Genomic DNA, 16,522 nt, shown 5'->3' with positions numbered 1-16,522 from the left:
CCTACACAACCCTCAGATCTCAATTCAAATGCCCCTTCCTCTAGGAAGCCCTCTCTCTACTCACAAGGCTGGGTCCGGTCCCCTAATGCATGCTCTCGCAGCGTCTGTTTAGCTTTCATACATGGCAATTATCACAGTTGTCTCTGGCAGGCTTTTTGTGTGGCATTATTTGATTACTATCTTGTCTCATTGGCCAGAAAGCATGCTGAGTTATCATGGTATTTCTGGAGCTTAGCACACAGTGAGCATTCAGTAAATACCACAGCATCAGTGAGTAGAGCAACACATAAATATTGATTTTTTAAAAACAGAGTTTAAAGCCCAAGAAGGCATTCAACAGAGAGGAAAGAATAGCAATTCTTTTTCCGATGTCTATATTTTATAAGAATTTAGGAGAATTTTTATAATTAAAATAAATGTAGCAGAGATTGAATTCAGTTACTACTAAATCACATTATTTTTACAATTACCTACATGCACTAAAAGACCATTTAAAGTACTCTTAACATCAATAACTCAGTAATACAATTTGAACTTACTTTTTAAAACTTGGTTTATTTTATGCTTTCTTTATAAAAGCATAGGTTAAGCACTGGATTTCATTAATTTTCCTCCCTAATAGCCTGACTATCCTATGTTTATGATAAAAAACATTTGATTCACTTTATAACAATATATTTTATTAAACTGAGGCTGAGCAAGAAAGAAAATGGTAAGGAAACTTGAAAAAATAAAAATAATGTCATAGTATGTATGGATTAAATTTGATCCTACCTCTCTCTTTAAAAGTTTTATAAGGCAGTAAGACATCCCCAAAAAAGTTTTTTTTAAGTTGATTAATGGAAGAAGAGAAAGTTTACAGATTTTGTTTCAACTTGCCTTTATCCATAATAAAATTAAGTATTTAAAAGTGAAAAAATGTAGCTAAATGTAAACTTGTCTTATTAAAACTGTAAGAGTTTTAATATGGAAGATTTTGGTTACTTTTCTTTCAGTATAAACACTGATAAAATATTTGTTAAAAATTATAATTTTCTTAACTTTTTTCATCTTCACATATATACAGATATATATTGTATTAAGATGTCCTTAGATTTAGACGAAGAAAAGATTACCTAAATAAGCAATTGCGAAAATGAAAAAAAGGTTTTGGGGGGAAATTTTTGAGACAATTTCCTTAATATAAAGACTCAGGAAATACGTAAAAGTGAATGAGATCTTTAAATAAGAGAGTCAGAGCAAGTCAAGAGGACCGTCTGGGGAGAATAAAAGGGGGTAGAGGTCAGGGGAGTTACTAGAGTAGGAAACAGGCAAATCTTAGACCTCTGAAGGTTTCCATAAATATGAGTCTTCCCCCTGGTAAGCTGTAATTTTCTACTCATGTTGTTTAGCTTAATAGTAGAATTTTACCTTAATCAAGATTTAAGTAGGCTTACTAAAATTCTTGAGTGTTTGTTTTGGTGAATTCCATGGTTACTAGGATGCTGATTCACAGGAGTCTGACATAAATGATACATAATGCTAGAAAATTGAGTTTAAAATACACTTCTCTTTTATATTCTCATGCCCATAATAGAATAGAAAATTGAGTCTAATGCTGCTGTGCTACTGACACTTCAATAAGATTTAATTAGTTTCTCTGACAAAGCAGTAAATCTTTAAATTAAAGAGTTCAGGAGTGCTTAGCCCCATAAATCCTCCAAGGAAATTTAAATAGGAATAATAAGGTTTAAGCACATCTTTTTTGCTGCTTCCCGTGAGGCAGCCAGTGTTGGCCCTTGACAAATGGCAAGCATAAATATACCCCGAATCTATAAAGTCCATTTCAGGCATTCAGTAAAATAAAATCTCAGTGTTAAGGAATTAGAAGTCAACCTCCAGAATATCAAAAAACGATAAAGACAAACTATCAATCAATCAATCAATGTCATCTTCTATTAAAGAGAACAACCACATTTACTAAGGGTTTAGGAAATGCTATAGATTCTTTTAAGTGCTTTACATGAATTGAATTTTTCCTTAATCTTTACGTCAACCCTATGTGGCTGGTGCCATTATTATTCCCACTTTACAGATGAGGAAACAAGGGGCATAAACAGGTTGAGTGACTTCCTAAGAATAGCCTGCTGGAGGATGTCTGTAGCAAAGGCTGTGGGTGTGCCAACTATACTCCCTTGGGTGTTATCAATGTAGTGCACACCTCAGTCCCAGCTGCCAGGGCCCACTGCAGCCCAGTTTGTGCTGTGTGCAGGCCAGGCCAGAAAAGCCAGAGCGAGAACCCGGGCCCCTCCCAGGGTCCCTCAATCAGAGATGAATGGGATTTGGTGTAAAATGTCCTAGGTTCCTTTCCCCTCAGGTAGGATAACTCAGAGTTGCATGTTTGATATTGGCTACTAATAATTCCCAAGTAGGTAAAACTTTGTTACCCACAGTCATAACTTATTTGAAAATTCATCGGTTATTGGTTGCCTTTCCTCCCCTTTCTTATTTCCTCAATTCTTCCCGTGATTCCTGGGATCACGTCCCAAATAAACTGTTTTCACTCATATCCTTATCATAGCGTCTCTGTCTAGGAGAGCCCGAACTGAAAGAGAGTCCTACGCAGAATGAGAACCCAGACAGCCTGCTCACACAGTCTGTGCGTTTAATTACCACAATATCCTGCCTGTTCTCCTCAAAAGTTCATGTATATTTTGTAAAAGTTATCTCAAGGCATGAGAGAAGAATCTTTGTATCCATTTTACACCCTAGCTTCTTGTCAAGAACTGGAAGTTCTGAGATTTGACTCTCCCTGCCTGCCACAGTTTGATGAGGGCTGGTAGAAGACATGAGATTCCCGGGTGGGAGATAAGACACTGTAATGCACACAGCAATAGCAGTAGCTAGAGAAGCAGCATTTGTACCAGTTTCATTAGGCCCCTTTCCCACAGGACAGCACGGATGAGCCCAGATGAATAACTGTACAGACAGTGGACTGTGCTATGGAAGGGAAACCCTGAGGTTAGGGGACCCAAATCTTTTATACTGGACAGTAAGCATGCCTGATCTTTGCTCCAGAGAGAGACACTATTTCTATCTTTTAGGGATGTTATCTACACAAAAAAAATTGAAAATATAGTCTGTAATAAAGGTAATCAGTGCCTCACTAGAAAGGTGTGCAGACATGCAAGAAATCCATGGAGAATTGTTTTTTTGTATTCTGAAATCAAGAAAGATGTTCATAGACTCATCACACAATGGAAACATGGTTATGCCATACAGAAAGCGGCAGAAACAAATGACAGAATTTGAAAACTTGTTTGTGTTATTCTTAGTTTTGATGTTTTTGTCCTTTTGTTTTCAAAGCATCACTACACTTTCCTTTGATCTTCACAGTAATCCTTTGAGGGAAGTATGTCATAGCTGATGGAAAAATGACTTAGAAGAATAGGAGCTTCACTGACACCTGGCGAGTGGTGGAGCAAAAAGTTCAACCCAGAACTTCTAACTACAAAGCTGCAAAACATTTGACTAATAGCATGAGAAGATGACAACTGCTTAGAACTCAAAACATAAAAGTTAGTGGATCTCTTCATTTCTTGAACGATGCCACATTCTCATGTCAGAATAAGACATGAGTTGGGTGAAGGGAGAGATGCAAGAAGAGGAAAGGACATAAATACGTTCTTTTTAGCTTTTTAATACTCAACTTCTCTTTTCTTTGTTCATGTTTTATAAAGGTGGTTTGCACTGGGTAAATCAGTCACTGCTAAAATAAAAAAAATAAAGTCTCAGGAATGCCACAAGTTTGGAAGTGAGCTGTGAAAAAATTCCAGAATTATCAGAATTGTAGCATTTTCACTCAAATAGACAGAATAATATTTATCTCAGAATTCCATGCATTTTTTTCCACCAGGGAAATGTGCCCAATTTGAATGCATTCAAAAGCTTAAGCTAATGTTACATGTTAGGACATACTGTTTATAGCACCAGGGTGCCATAATTTATGACATATATTATATCCGAAAAAAGTATAGATCAAATTGTAGTATAGCACAGTATATTGTTAAAGCCCATTATGGAAATTTGTTATTTAATGAATCCTATGGCGAATACATTTTGTGGGGGAAAAACCCAGTGCACTTGGAGAGACATCATGATTAGTAGAAAAAGTCTGGGCCAAATAGTAGAGATGTGGATATTCTGCTACTACTGACCCTTCTGTCACTGGTATTAAGAAGGGGGGAAATTGAACTAGATAATCTCTAAGTGTATGGAATTCAGATTTCCCTTTCCTAGAGTGCAGCAGTTAAGGGCATTGGTTGTAGACTCAGACAGATGGGGTTTAGCCCTCAGCTGTGCCACATACTGAATGTTCACCCTCCCCCTCCCCCAAGTTATGAAACCTTCGTATACCTTCTCCTAGCCTACAAAATTAGGATAATCATACACACTTCAAATAGTGCTTTTGAGTATTAAATTAAATAAGATAATGTTTATTAAGCACTTTGTACAGTGCCTGGCACATACTTAGCACTCAGTAAGTTATAATCAATATCATTGTTAATTCGATATCTTCATGTATCAAGCTCACTCACTGTGAGACTTCCTATAACACATGCACATCCTAGACTTTTCTCCGTTTTTACATAGTCTCACTGTAAGTCAATCCATGCATTAATGTTTTGTCTAACATTTTACTGAAAAACTTCAAACCTATTATTAAGTTGAAAGAACGAGGCAGTGAATACCTAGACCCTACAATTAACATTTCACTAGATTTGTGTTATCACATACCTATCTACTCATTTCTAAGTACATCCAACAAGACTTCCTTATTGATTTTTGAAATTCAGTCGAAAGGATCAGTACACTTTCCTCCTAAACATATCAGCCTGCATATATTAAAGAGTCCGGAATTTTTTTGGGCCTTTTTTCCCACTTGAGGTAAAACTTAACATACAAAAAAATTATGCATTTATTTTTATATTTGGAGGTGATTTCAGTATTCCAAATTGACTCTTTTGTGTTGACTTAAATATTGAAAATCAAATCATCAAGTATATTTGCTATAATCTCATAATGCATTGAGATGCCTTAAAATCCTGATGTCAAAGGACAATCCTACCTTGTAGGTCCGCTGAACCAAAGCTTGGTGGTTGTTTTATTTGGGAACATGTAATTTGATCCTGGTGTCATATATCCAAACCCATAAATAAAAAGATGTTCCACCACACACACAAATAAATTGTAACTATGTGTGGTGATGGATGTCAACTAGACTTGTGGTGATTGTTTTGCAATATACACATATGTTGAATCATATGTTGTACACTCAAAATTAATATGATGTTATAATCAATTATATCCCAGTTGAAAAATAAGATAAAAATATAGATATGTAATAAAACATAAAAATGAATTTTGAGAGTCAATGATGAGACAGAGGTTACATTCTGCTTCTACGACTTTCTGTTTCCCCATGTTTAAGCACTCAGACACAGTAGTTCCCACAAGTAGCACTAAGAGAAAGATGAGTAAGAGTTCCCCTACTGAGGGAAAGGGCTTTAGCAATCTTGAGTTTTATTGGGTATACTTTAAGAGAAAGGATTCTGACAATATTATCCCCTGAAGTGCACCTGTTCAAAGTGTCTTATCATTCATCTATACCCTGCCCACCTCTCATAATGTTTTCTGTACAAAATAAACCCTGGACAGAACAAAAAAACCCCAAACAAACCCAGTTCCACTACAGTTACTGAAAAACATCAATTAACCATAGCTGGGGCACTCAGATACCTATTTCTAAGGTTTCTGGTGAACTAAGGAAGTTCATTATGCTTCAAAACCTCTATCGAAACTTTGGTTCCCTTCTCTGACATGCTAGGTTATGTCTTAAAGTACAAAGACATGGTCTTCGTGAGTAAAGCTCATAGTGACTTGGAATGAAGGAAGCTACAGAGGTCATGACCGCACGACCTTGTTCCAACCCCAATGGAAGCCCACAAGGGAGTCTGCTTTCATCGCTAGTATGTTTCTTTGTTTTGCTTGTACGTTTCTTTCACATCAGAAAACAAAACTTGATCGGATGGTTAATTTTATAGGTCAACTGAATGGGCTAAGGGGTGCCCAGAGAGCAGATAAAATACTATTTCCGGGTGTGTCTGTGAGGGTGTTTCCAGAAGGAATTAGCACTTGACTCAGTAGACGGGGTAAAGAAGATAAACCTGATCAATGTGGGTGGGCATCATTCAATCCCTTGAGGGCTCCAATAGAACAAAAGGTCAGAGGTTGCTCTCTGCTTGGCCTGGGACTGTCATCCTCTCCTGCCCTTGCACATGCCACTCCATGGCTCCCGGGTCTTCAGACTCAGACTGATTTTACACCTGGGTCTCCAGCTGACGGAAAGCTAATGGTAGGACTTCTTAGCTTCCATATGATGGGCCAATCGCTTATAATAAATGTATTGATCTATGTATCTAGCAAGCTAGCTGCATCTTGTTGGCTTTTTTTCTAGAGAACCCAAATCTGACTCTCAGGTTCTTGTCACTTAAGGTTTTGCTATCCATTGTGCTAAATTTATTCTGCATGCATTGAGAGCTTTTTCAAAGCAGAGGGGGTGTGGTCCAGGAGGTGGACAGGACTGTGGGTAATGCAGCCACGCATACTCCCACCAGGGATCTGTCACCTGCAGTTAGGCGACCTCGGGGAAACCACTTCGCCTTGCCCAAGCCATGAATATCACTACACTTTTCAGGCCATCACTCAGAATTACAAGATAGTTTGTCAGGGTCTGAGGCATAGACTTTCCACGGGTTGGCCATTCAGCAACATTCACGTAGTGCCCTCTAGGCACAGAGCACTCGGGACAATACCAAAATAAATTATTTTTGATCCCCAACTTTTAGGTGCTTTGTCCTGCTATACTGTGTGAAGTAGAGTATGAAAATAGATGATTCAATAGAAAAAAGTGCATACTCTAGACCTGGAGAAAGCTTAAAGTTGATTTGAAAGATATGAATTCCTCTCTCACAATTTACTTACATGGTGAGCTTCAGCAAATTACTTAACCTCTCCCAGATATGACAAGTTACTTAGTCTCTCTGAGAAGTGACTTTCTACCCTGTAAAATGAGGAAAACAACAAAGTAAGAGAAGACATTAACTGTTTACTATTTGCAAGGTGCTGAGCTAAGAGTCCTTAAATTTTCTGAACTCATTTAATTCTCAAAACTATTTCATGCCTGTAGAAACTGTTGTTATTCCCTTTTTATACAGGAGCACCCAAGTCATCCAGCTGACTGGTGGGGTACCTGGAGTCGAACCCAGAACTCTTTGTCAGGATGCCAACAATACTGAATCACACAGGGGTGCTGTGAAGATGAAGTGTGGAATAGGCCTGCAGTAAATGTTCAATCCCTGGTAGCCTTTCCCACCTTTGCAAAAGTGTACCCAAATTAAGAATACTCAGAAACTTGACTTCAGATGTTACCTTACTTAAGGAAGTTAGTGAATATAAAAGAAGGCCACAAATTAAGAATAGATCTGACCTAAAATATGAACTTCTATTCCCAAGGGAATTTTCCTTTTTACACAAGCTCTTTATTTCTTTGGGAGACATATACACCTTTGCTACCGAATAGTAAAGACAGGATCCAGAGGTTGAAGGGTTCCAGAATGATGGATACACATTTTGGCCTCAATCAAGTATAAACGTTTCTGAAGGAAACATCCTAATTCAAAGTGTTCACATACCTACTCACTTTGTTGATGAGGTCTAAAATGAACCAGAGGTCATACTTCGTTCTGGGACAATGTCTTGATTAATTTCCACTGTAACGTGGACAACAGCCAACCTCTTACCAACAAGCAGGCAGTGGAGTGAAGAAGGGAATCCCAGGACACCCCTCAGCAACCAGGCAGGGGAGGAGGAGCTCCCAGGGGGCCACAGTGGCCTCTGCTGAGAATCTTAAGTTCACGGCTCTTCCCCACAGATTGGCTCAAGTAGGGCGCATGTCTGAGTCTCTTGGCCACATTATTTTCCCATGTGTTTTACATAGCTATGTTTGTGTTATTGGAAATGAGGCAAAACGCTAAAGAAGTTGCTTTCCCCCTTTTGTGAAGATCACACCCATCTAGGGAATTTGCTTGTTTCCTGGCACACGTAGTTTCCATGATGTAATAATGAATGCCAAGGTGCTGGTGGCTTTATCCAAGAGCGGGGCTAGGGCTGTGGGGCTCCGAGTGGGGTGCCGTGGGGCTCAGAGAGACAGCACAGGGCCCCTCACATTCCGTTCCCTATCTACCTCGCACACCTCAGCGAAGAGCTAGCTGGGTCCCTCTGCATTTTTGTGCGTTGGGTTTTGCTTTGTTTTCTTTTTGGAGTGGAGAGTTTGAAGAGTGAAGGGGTCTGTTAATCACCTGTCAAACTGTTCTGTGCGGGCAGCCAACCTCCTTGTCCTCGTTTGCCCGCGGCTACCCTTGTCTGGGGATCTTATACAAGCAGGGAGCGGAGAATAACGTTTCTCCAGTGCCTCTGAAAGAAGAGCCTGTGTTCCCTAAAAGGGGTGTGCAGGTGTCGGTGTAAATGTGCAAGCCCACGGTACCTCTTTGAAACAAGATGTATCTTTCTGTGTGTCCCTGGCTGTGATGTGTTTCTTTCTGATCTTTTTATCCATGTTTGAAAGTTACACTTTTACTGTAGTTGGAGCCTGAGATCATGCCCCCGTCATTAGCCAAACACCCTATCATTACACACACATGCAGATACAGACACATACACACACATACACACATTTCCCTTCCTATGCCCTCAGACTCATCCATCACCATAGCAAATCTCTTCAGAGATAAATGTGCTCTGTACTGGTAGGTGGTGGTAGCTGACTCCCAACTCTTCTACCCCGATTAGTATAAATGATGCCCACTCCCCCTCACCACTGAGTGGGTTAATAGAGGCATGTAACCTAGTCTTGGCCAATGAGCCATGAGAGAGTCTCCTGGGACCACTTCTGGGAATAGTTTTCTAGCTCATAACGCAGATCCATAAAACAGAAACAGTCTGTCCCTCTTCTTCCTCTAGTCTAGACTGTTGTATCTGTAAGTGATGCCTATAATGACTGTAGCCACCTTGCCACCAGCCAAAGCCAGGGCCAAGAGAGTTGCTCCAAAGCTGGGCCAAAGCCCTGATGTGCCATGTCTGGAACCCACATTAACTCTCGACTCCTTGTTATGTGTGAGATAAATTTGGTTATTGCTTATGCCAGTTTGGGTTGGGTTTGCTGTTACCTGCACCAAAAAGTAATTTAGCTGATTCAGATGCACTATTTTTATGGACAACCTTCATTGTTAACAGTTATTTAATTTCACATATTTCTTGAGTTGCTTATATATGTGATTTCTCTGATACAATCATAAGATAATTGCTAATATTCTTTGAGTTCAAATTACATCCTAGGTATAGATACAGTGGAGAGTCTGCTACTTTGTTTTAAAAAGTGATATTACTTATAGTCAATTAATTTGTAATTCTTCTCTATCCCTAACTCTGGACACTTGTTATCACATATCACTGGTTAGTGTAATGTTAGGTGGTAGCCATGTAACTTCACCAAAAGCTGATGGCAAATGAATTGATCAAACTAGGCCCATTGGGCCCATTTCTTTTGCTTCTAGAAGTCTGAAGACAATTATAAACAGGACTGGCCTTCTTATCAGTAGATCTAAAAATTACTTCAGGTTAGATAGCATCATATATTTAATCAAAATGTTAAGGATACATTCAGTTTGCCATGCACTTACCATTGACAGTGAGACTCATCACTCTTCAGTTGTTATAATGATGTAAGGTCCAGCCTTGCTGTCCTCTTGTGCAGGACAAGTGTGTCACGGCAGCGGGGAAAGGAGTGCACACGAGCGCAGACGAGGAATCGGACCACGTAATTTCCATAGCTCAAGTTTATAATTTGTATGTTTTGGAAAGAAACAGTACAGTATAAGAAAGATCATGAGAAGTGACAGGTGGGACACAGAGCTTTGGGTGTTTATTTTTAAAAAGTCCATTCTTTACCCTTAAAATAGGCATAACAGATTTAAAGTGTCAGTCTTAGAATTGTGGGGAAACCAACATACAGAGGAGGTGTCTTAGTGATTTAAAGCTTGGGGAAGATTCTGACCTGGTTTGAAAGTCAAAGCAGAGTTCTCATCACTGCTTCTTCTTGTCAGTTGTTTTTAGAAGCCTTGCCGCTCCTGGGCCTCCATGAGAAGACAGGTAATTTGGGATCTTCCTCCATTGATAAGAGGCAGCTAGCGAATAGGCCTAGAGAAGCAAAATTTACAGGGAAGATGAATGCTGATTAGCAAGCGATGTGATTGAGAGCCTGAAGTGTAGATACCAGATACACATGACAGGGAGGCCACCATGTAAGGGTGAAGGGACCAGGCACTGAGAAATAGATCAGCAAATAGGATGACATGGGGGCTGTACGAATAAAAGTCAAAAATGGAATTAAAAATTACCATAAAAGAGTTGTTAATATTCCTGGAGTTCAGACTACAGCCAGATGGGCTATACACCTTAGCTACATTGTTTCATTTAATTCTCACACTGGCCTTGTAAAGTTGGTACTATTATTAACATGATTTTATCCAAGAGAATAAATGGGGCTCGCTTGATACATTGCAGAACTCAGATTAGGATCCAGTTTGTCTCATTCCTGAGCTGGCCCTCTTTACCATGGTACTGTATTATTTCATAGTTGAAAATGTTAGTGTACTGGCAAAGCATGGCCAGCCACTGCTACCCTATATGATGGTTTTAATGTAAGTAAAAACAGCCAAAGGGCCCTGTCTACCACCCAGAGAAATTCAGCCTCATAGCTTCACATCTTCAAAGGCAGTTGGCATCTTTGATCAAGGAAACAAACAGGTATTCCATCCTTCAAGTATTAACAGCACTTGTCGGACACATGTTTTGGGGATCACTCTCCATTTACCTGCTCAGCAATCCACCTTCCTACAGTGCAAAGACTCTGTAACAATATGAGGGGGCTTTTTAAAAGATAAGTGTAAGTATCTCTTACTTACATCAGCCCAAGTCTTGTTTGCAAGCACTCTACATGGATAGCCCTTGTATGCCTCTTTAGATTATCATCCGCCCTTCACTCCGCTCTGGGTCTTGGAAGGCTCACCTCTGTAAGCTCCATCAAGGGCTCCTTTGCTTCCTGGTTTTCAGTTAGCTTCGTCCATTGAGAAGCACCAGCCAAAAGTCTGAAGACAGGAGGAGAGCGAGGCCAAGGTCTTTTGTCCCCTGGCTGCCTCCATACAGAACCAGTAGCCTGGGTCCTTTCTTAAGGCCTCAGCTTCTCAGGCAGCCCCCTCCCATAGCTACAGAGAGAATTTTCTCTTCAGGTTCTGGAGGCCACTTCTACTCTTAGCCCTTCTAGCCTAGAAGTGCTGCAAGGCTCCCTGCTGTAGCTAGTCCCGAGATGCTTCATTGTCCCTGATCACTCCCTAACGCTGCCCACACTTCTGTAAACAGTCGCTGCACTAAAGTCACTTCCAATTCCCTCTCAGAGTGAGCCATCTGTTTCCTGCCAGGACCCTGATTGATACACAGCAGAAACAAACTTTGACTATTTTAAGCAAAAATGCAATTTGGGGAAGGCATGTTTGGAGTCACAAAAATCAGGGGAGGTGGGGGGACCAGGGAAGGAGAACAAGCAGGAATCAAAGGACTGCTGGGAAGCTGAGGAGCAGGAATGACAGCTAAAGTCATTTACTGGGAAGAGCTGAGGCCACCCACGGCCACTGCCTGCATGCTCACCAGCTGGCTCCGAGTCCTTCATTCACCTACTCAAGAGTTTCTGGGAGAGGGTCTGATTGCCTGAGTCTCCGTTACACATCCCCAGGCCAATCTGAGGAATGGAGGGGGAGGAGCAGGCCCCTTTGGCTATTGTGATAGGAAGTGGACACAACTATCCACCAACACCAACCAATGGGGAAATCCTTTAAAATAAAAAATGGGGGTGCTAAAAGGGAGCAATGCTCTGCCAAAGGACAAATGTCGCTATAATAATTAGTAAAAGAAAGTGAAACTGCCTTAACAATCCAAGCATCTAAAGCAACTTCTCTCAGAAGATGTAGGTTCACATAGAGATAGGCACTTCTCCACAAGGACTGCAGTAGCAGAGAAGGACCCTTCCAAAAGGCCTCAGGAATAAAAATGCTTTAAAAGGTTTCTTAACTGGGTTAGATACAAAGTTGCTGCTTTCATCCTCATTAGGTGTCCATGTTGTCCCTCTCTCAGAACTGCCCATTGAAGGGGTCTTCTGCCCAAAAACCCACCTCCCAAGAATTAGAAGATGCAGAAACCATAGCTACAAATAAACTTATCTCTAGAAAATCATTCATGGTATCACTTTTGGGCTAGAAATTGGCCCAAATTTTTTATTTGTTAGTCTCTTAAAGATTATTTTGAATCTCTACCAGCAATCCCTTGTTTTAATCAGATTTTGACTTTTACTAGTTCCAGACATAAGAATACAGTTTTATCGTGAACTAAAGACAAACAGCTTATTGAAATTTAAAGATAATGCTATTTTATTGTTACATTTGTTGACTGCTGTATTCATAATTCACACGTTTACTAAATCTAACACAAAATTTAGACTATTGACTTTTATAGTTCTTTGGAACCATGCTTTATCTCAGCTCCAAAATTAACTTACTTCACACAAAGACAGAGCTGATGACTTATGCCACCATACACTTTCCTCATCATGAATGAAAGCAATACATATTTGTAATTGTTCCCTGGAGATTTCTTGATACAGTTACTGTTATCAATAAAAGGAAATTCTTTTTCTTCAAAACAAACAATATGGATGCAGTGCCTCTAATTTTCAACTGAGAATTTATGTTCTGTGAAATTAGATTAGTTGGTTGTATATATAAATATTTTTATTTCAAAAATAGTAATTTACTAGAAAAATGGGCAACAAACAGAACACTGTCCGGGCCAACTAGAAAGTTTCCAGAGCTGTGAGTGAGCTGATTTTATGCAGCATGACAATGTGGTGAAAAATGGAGATGGATTTTTGTGACATTTTGAGATTTTTTTCTTTAATTCAAGATGTAACTTGTCTCATCTGTTCTTATGTCTCATACGCTCCTTGTTTTGATGATATATGGAAGGAAAAGAGTAAGTGTCTGTGGTTATGTTTCAATGGGATACTCCTCTAACACGTCATCTCAGAAAGCACATATGAATGTCACTTCTTTAAATAGATACAAATCTAATGGCCTACAATTCTTATTAGTTGCCTGGTGGAAACAAGCAAGAAAGGAGAAAATCTCGCCCTCACTTTCACAGAAGTGATAATATCCGTAAATCTTCCCTTTCCAATTTGAAAAACATACATCTTTCCCTAACCCAGTCCTTGTCTATTCAAAAACTTTGAACAGGTTTTTCTAACTGAATTGGTAGGCCCTCAGCTGTTTTAATAACCAATATTAGCACAACCAAATCAGCAGGTCTGATACAGTGATTAAAGTGGCTTGGTATTCTGGATACCTAGAAACTCATGGCCAAGAAGAGGCTATTCCCTTCTACTGGCTTCTCACAGTACATAATTTCCAATTCTAGACTGAGATGTAGAACGAGGGCTGGCCCACTCAGCCTTCCAGCTTTGACAGCACATGCGCCCTACGCATAAATGGAAATGGGGCCACTGTTTTCCTGTGTCAGGACACCGTCAGCAAAAGTGGGAATACCAACCCACGGGCATGCAACATCCAGTGAGCTCCGATTCCAACACTGCTTTCTCTGCTAGATCAGGTGGCAGTTGACAGAAAAATTAATCTCCTGAAAGTTAATTTGCTAGTTGCAAGTCTGGGATATCATTGGGTATAGAAGAGTCTGCTGCTGCTTTAGAGAGTATTTCACATGCATTTTGAGGATGCTGGTTTCTTAGGAAGAAAAAAAATCTCTGGTCTCTGGACTGGAGTGTATCAGCAGTTATTGCCAAATCCAACCTGGGTCTGTAGTTTCCAAATTTGAGATGTGAAAAAGAGCTATGGAGACTCTGATGGAAGGCCTCAGCTGTCTTATTCTCCTTAGTGCCTGATACATAGCAGCCATCAAATAAATATTTCTTGAATAAATGAAGAGATAACTGGGCAAACAAATGAGCAGTAAATTTCTTAATGGCAGTGGCAGATGAATTCATTTTAAAGACTTTTTCTGGGTCTTTGTGATTAAAAGCCTAACAGAAGACATAGTTGAGAGTGATTCTTTAAAATGCAGTCAAATTTTGCTTAAACAAAATCAACACATAAAATATAGGTGTTCACAAAACAAATAAAGGGTGATTATAAGCACCACAATTACATGGAAATATGCCTTACTGTAGAGGGGTCCTAAATCTGGGCCTATGACAGTTTCTCAGGTTCACAGTGAAATGAGAAATACTAGCTCAGTGGATTGTGTTTCATAAGGCTAAATTAATCAATTTAAGATACTGTCTTTTATTCAAAAATTGACCTTTCCCCATTTATGTGGTTAAAATACTAAAAAAACCAAACAAACCATAATGGACCTAGTTTATACTAATCATTCCTTTTAATGCCCTTACTTGCCAACATAAAGTTGGGGAATCTATATTGGTTCCCCAGGTTTTTGAAAGTATTTTATTGGTTTGTGAAATCCGAGTGTTGGAGACTGGCTCCATTTGAAAGTAAAATTGATTTTTATAAAAGCATAGAAATATTTCTTTTTAGAAACTTACATATTGAATAAAGGAAGATAGTATAAACTTGGCCTTAATTATCTATGCTAGTAATAGCCAACAGGTGTTGATTGGCTATTCTGTATTGAGTACTGCTCTCAGGCTTTTTGAAATGTATTAATTCATTTAAATGTTATGGCAGTCCAAGAAGGAAGTATTATTATCCCCATTTTACAGATGAGGAACGCCAATTACAAAAGTCAAGTCTTTGACCCAAAAGACATAAAATATAGCTAGTAAGTTGACAGAGCTAGGAATCAAACCCGTGACTCCAGAACATATCTGCACATTCTTATATTAAGAAACTGGGCCATATGACATTACAATCAATAAAAAAAACATTGGTTGTTGTATTCTAATGACCATACAAATGGAGGTTCAATCACCATACAGATTATAAACTCCTATCCAAGACTCATATTATCTTGTATTTAAATGGGAGCCCCTCCCAATCTTACCTTATCAACCCAGTTCTTGATGACCTATTTTTAGCTTCAGTGTTTACACAGACATTACTTCAAGCAACATCCTCATTTCTTAAGGTCATATTTTGATTAGCAAATACTGAAAAACAAAACAAGAAAATATATTTTCAAATGGGGCATTTCAACCAAGTGGGGGATGAAAGCATACACTCAAATACAGTCATTGAGATTAAGTTAATTTAGGATAAATTCAACTAGTAAACATATAGAAAAGTGTATTTCAGTTTACCTATTTACGTATATGTATGTATACACACACACACACAAAACTCCAGCTGCCAAATGTGGATACTGATCCTAACAGTAGGTTCTTACTTAAAATGAGAAGATCACAAACTTTAGTGGGACCTCACATATTTCTCTGCAGTGTCAGACCTGCAAATATAACATCATTGGGGCAAAGAGGCAAATTAGAAAGTAAAATTCATGACTGATGAATCAAACTAGGCATTTTGACTACAATGGAAAAAAAACCTTCCAAATTTGCAGTAAATAATCAAAGACAATAATTTTATCTTTCAAAATACTCTTGGTAGTGGTAAAAATGATTGTTAGGTTAAATATAGGTTCCTATCATACCTTCTGTTTAACACTATTTACCAAAATATTGCACTGCATTAATGGAGTTGTCATTTTATTTCAATAATAAGGAAAAGAAATTTTAAAACTAAAAAGTCCTGGGGCCTTCAGAGAGTATCAGCGATTGAAGAGGCCCTGGAGCTTCTGCAGTTTAAGGAAATTTTGTGGATTAATGTCTCCACCCCTCAGTCCTGGAGTTGGGGTGTGTACATCCAATCTGAATACCTTGTTAAGCATACAGGACCCTAATTTGACACTGCAGGTGACTCCTGCAAACTCTTCTTTTCAACTTGCTGGCTTCTGCTCAACATCCATCCCTAGTCCACATGCCCTAGAAAAACAAAGGAACCAGTGTAGGACTTGGTTATCCACCTTGCACCCTGTGCTCCTCCCGAGACTATCCTCCCGCCCCAGACCCAGCCCCAGCCCCAGCCCCAGCCCCAGCCCCAGCCCCAGCCCCAGCCCCAGCCCCAGCCCCAGGCCCAGGCCCAGGCCCAGCCCCCGCCCTGGCCCAGCTCAGCCGGACCCAGCCCACTACAATCCGGCTGGGGCTCCCCAAACTTTACCCTCCCACTAGGTCCACGTGACCAAGACCTGCTCCATGCTCCACCAATCAGCAGCTACCTCCGTCCAGTACCGGGTCTCCGACGCTCCCCTTTCCAAAAGACAATTTACTCCTCCCGCCCCCAGCCCC

The 16,522-nt window shown here is 39.7% G+C and overlaps 1 long non-coding RNA gene across 5 annotated transcripts; it reads right to left on the bottom strand.

Annotated features, from left to right (window-relative positions):
- Positions 1 to 1,162: 1,162 nt before the first annotated feature.
- LOC123480169 (uncharacterized) lies at positions 1,163 to 16,501 on the bottom strand. Of its 5 annotated transcripts, none has more exons than XR_011650906.1 (6): positions 16,453 to 16,501; positions 16,054 to 16,159; positions 15,223 to 15,328; positions 9,780 to 10,296; positions 7,024 to 7,102; positions 1,163 to 3,748 (listed from the first exon to the last, which is right to left on the bottom strand). It is a non-coding gene; the product is annotated as an uncharacterized lncRNA (long non-coding RNA). The 5 variants fall into 5 exon arrangements; XR_011650907.1 differs by having other exon boundaries at positions 16,423 to 16,482; XR_011650908.1 differs by lacking the exon at positions 16,453 to 16,501 and adding an exon at positions 15,479 to 15,624 and having other exon boundaries at positions 16,054 to 16,228.
- Between the last annotated feature and the right edge of the window lie 21 nt (positions 16,502 to 16,522).

Source organism: Desmodus rotundus, chromosome 2, assembly GCF_022682495.2.
Source record: "Desmodus rotundus isolate HL8 chromosome 2, HLdesRot8A.1, whole genome shotgun sequence".
NCBI classification, from domain to species: domain Eukaryota; kingdom Metazoa; phylum Chordata; class Mammalia; order Chiroptera; family Phyllostomidae; genus Desmodus; species Desmodus rotundus.
Note: the sequence above shows the minus strand (reverse complement) of the source record. Positions and strands in the feature narration are given on the sequence as shown.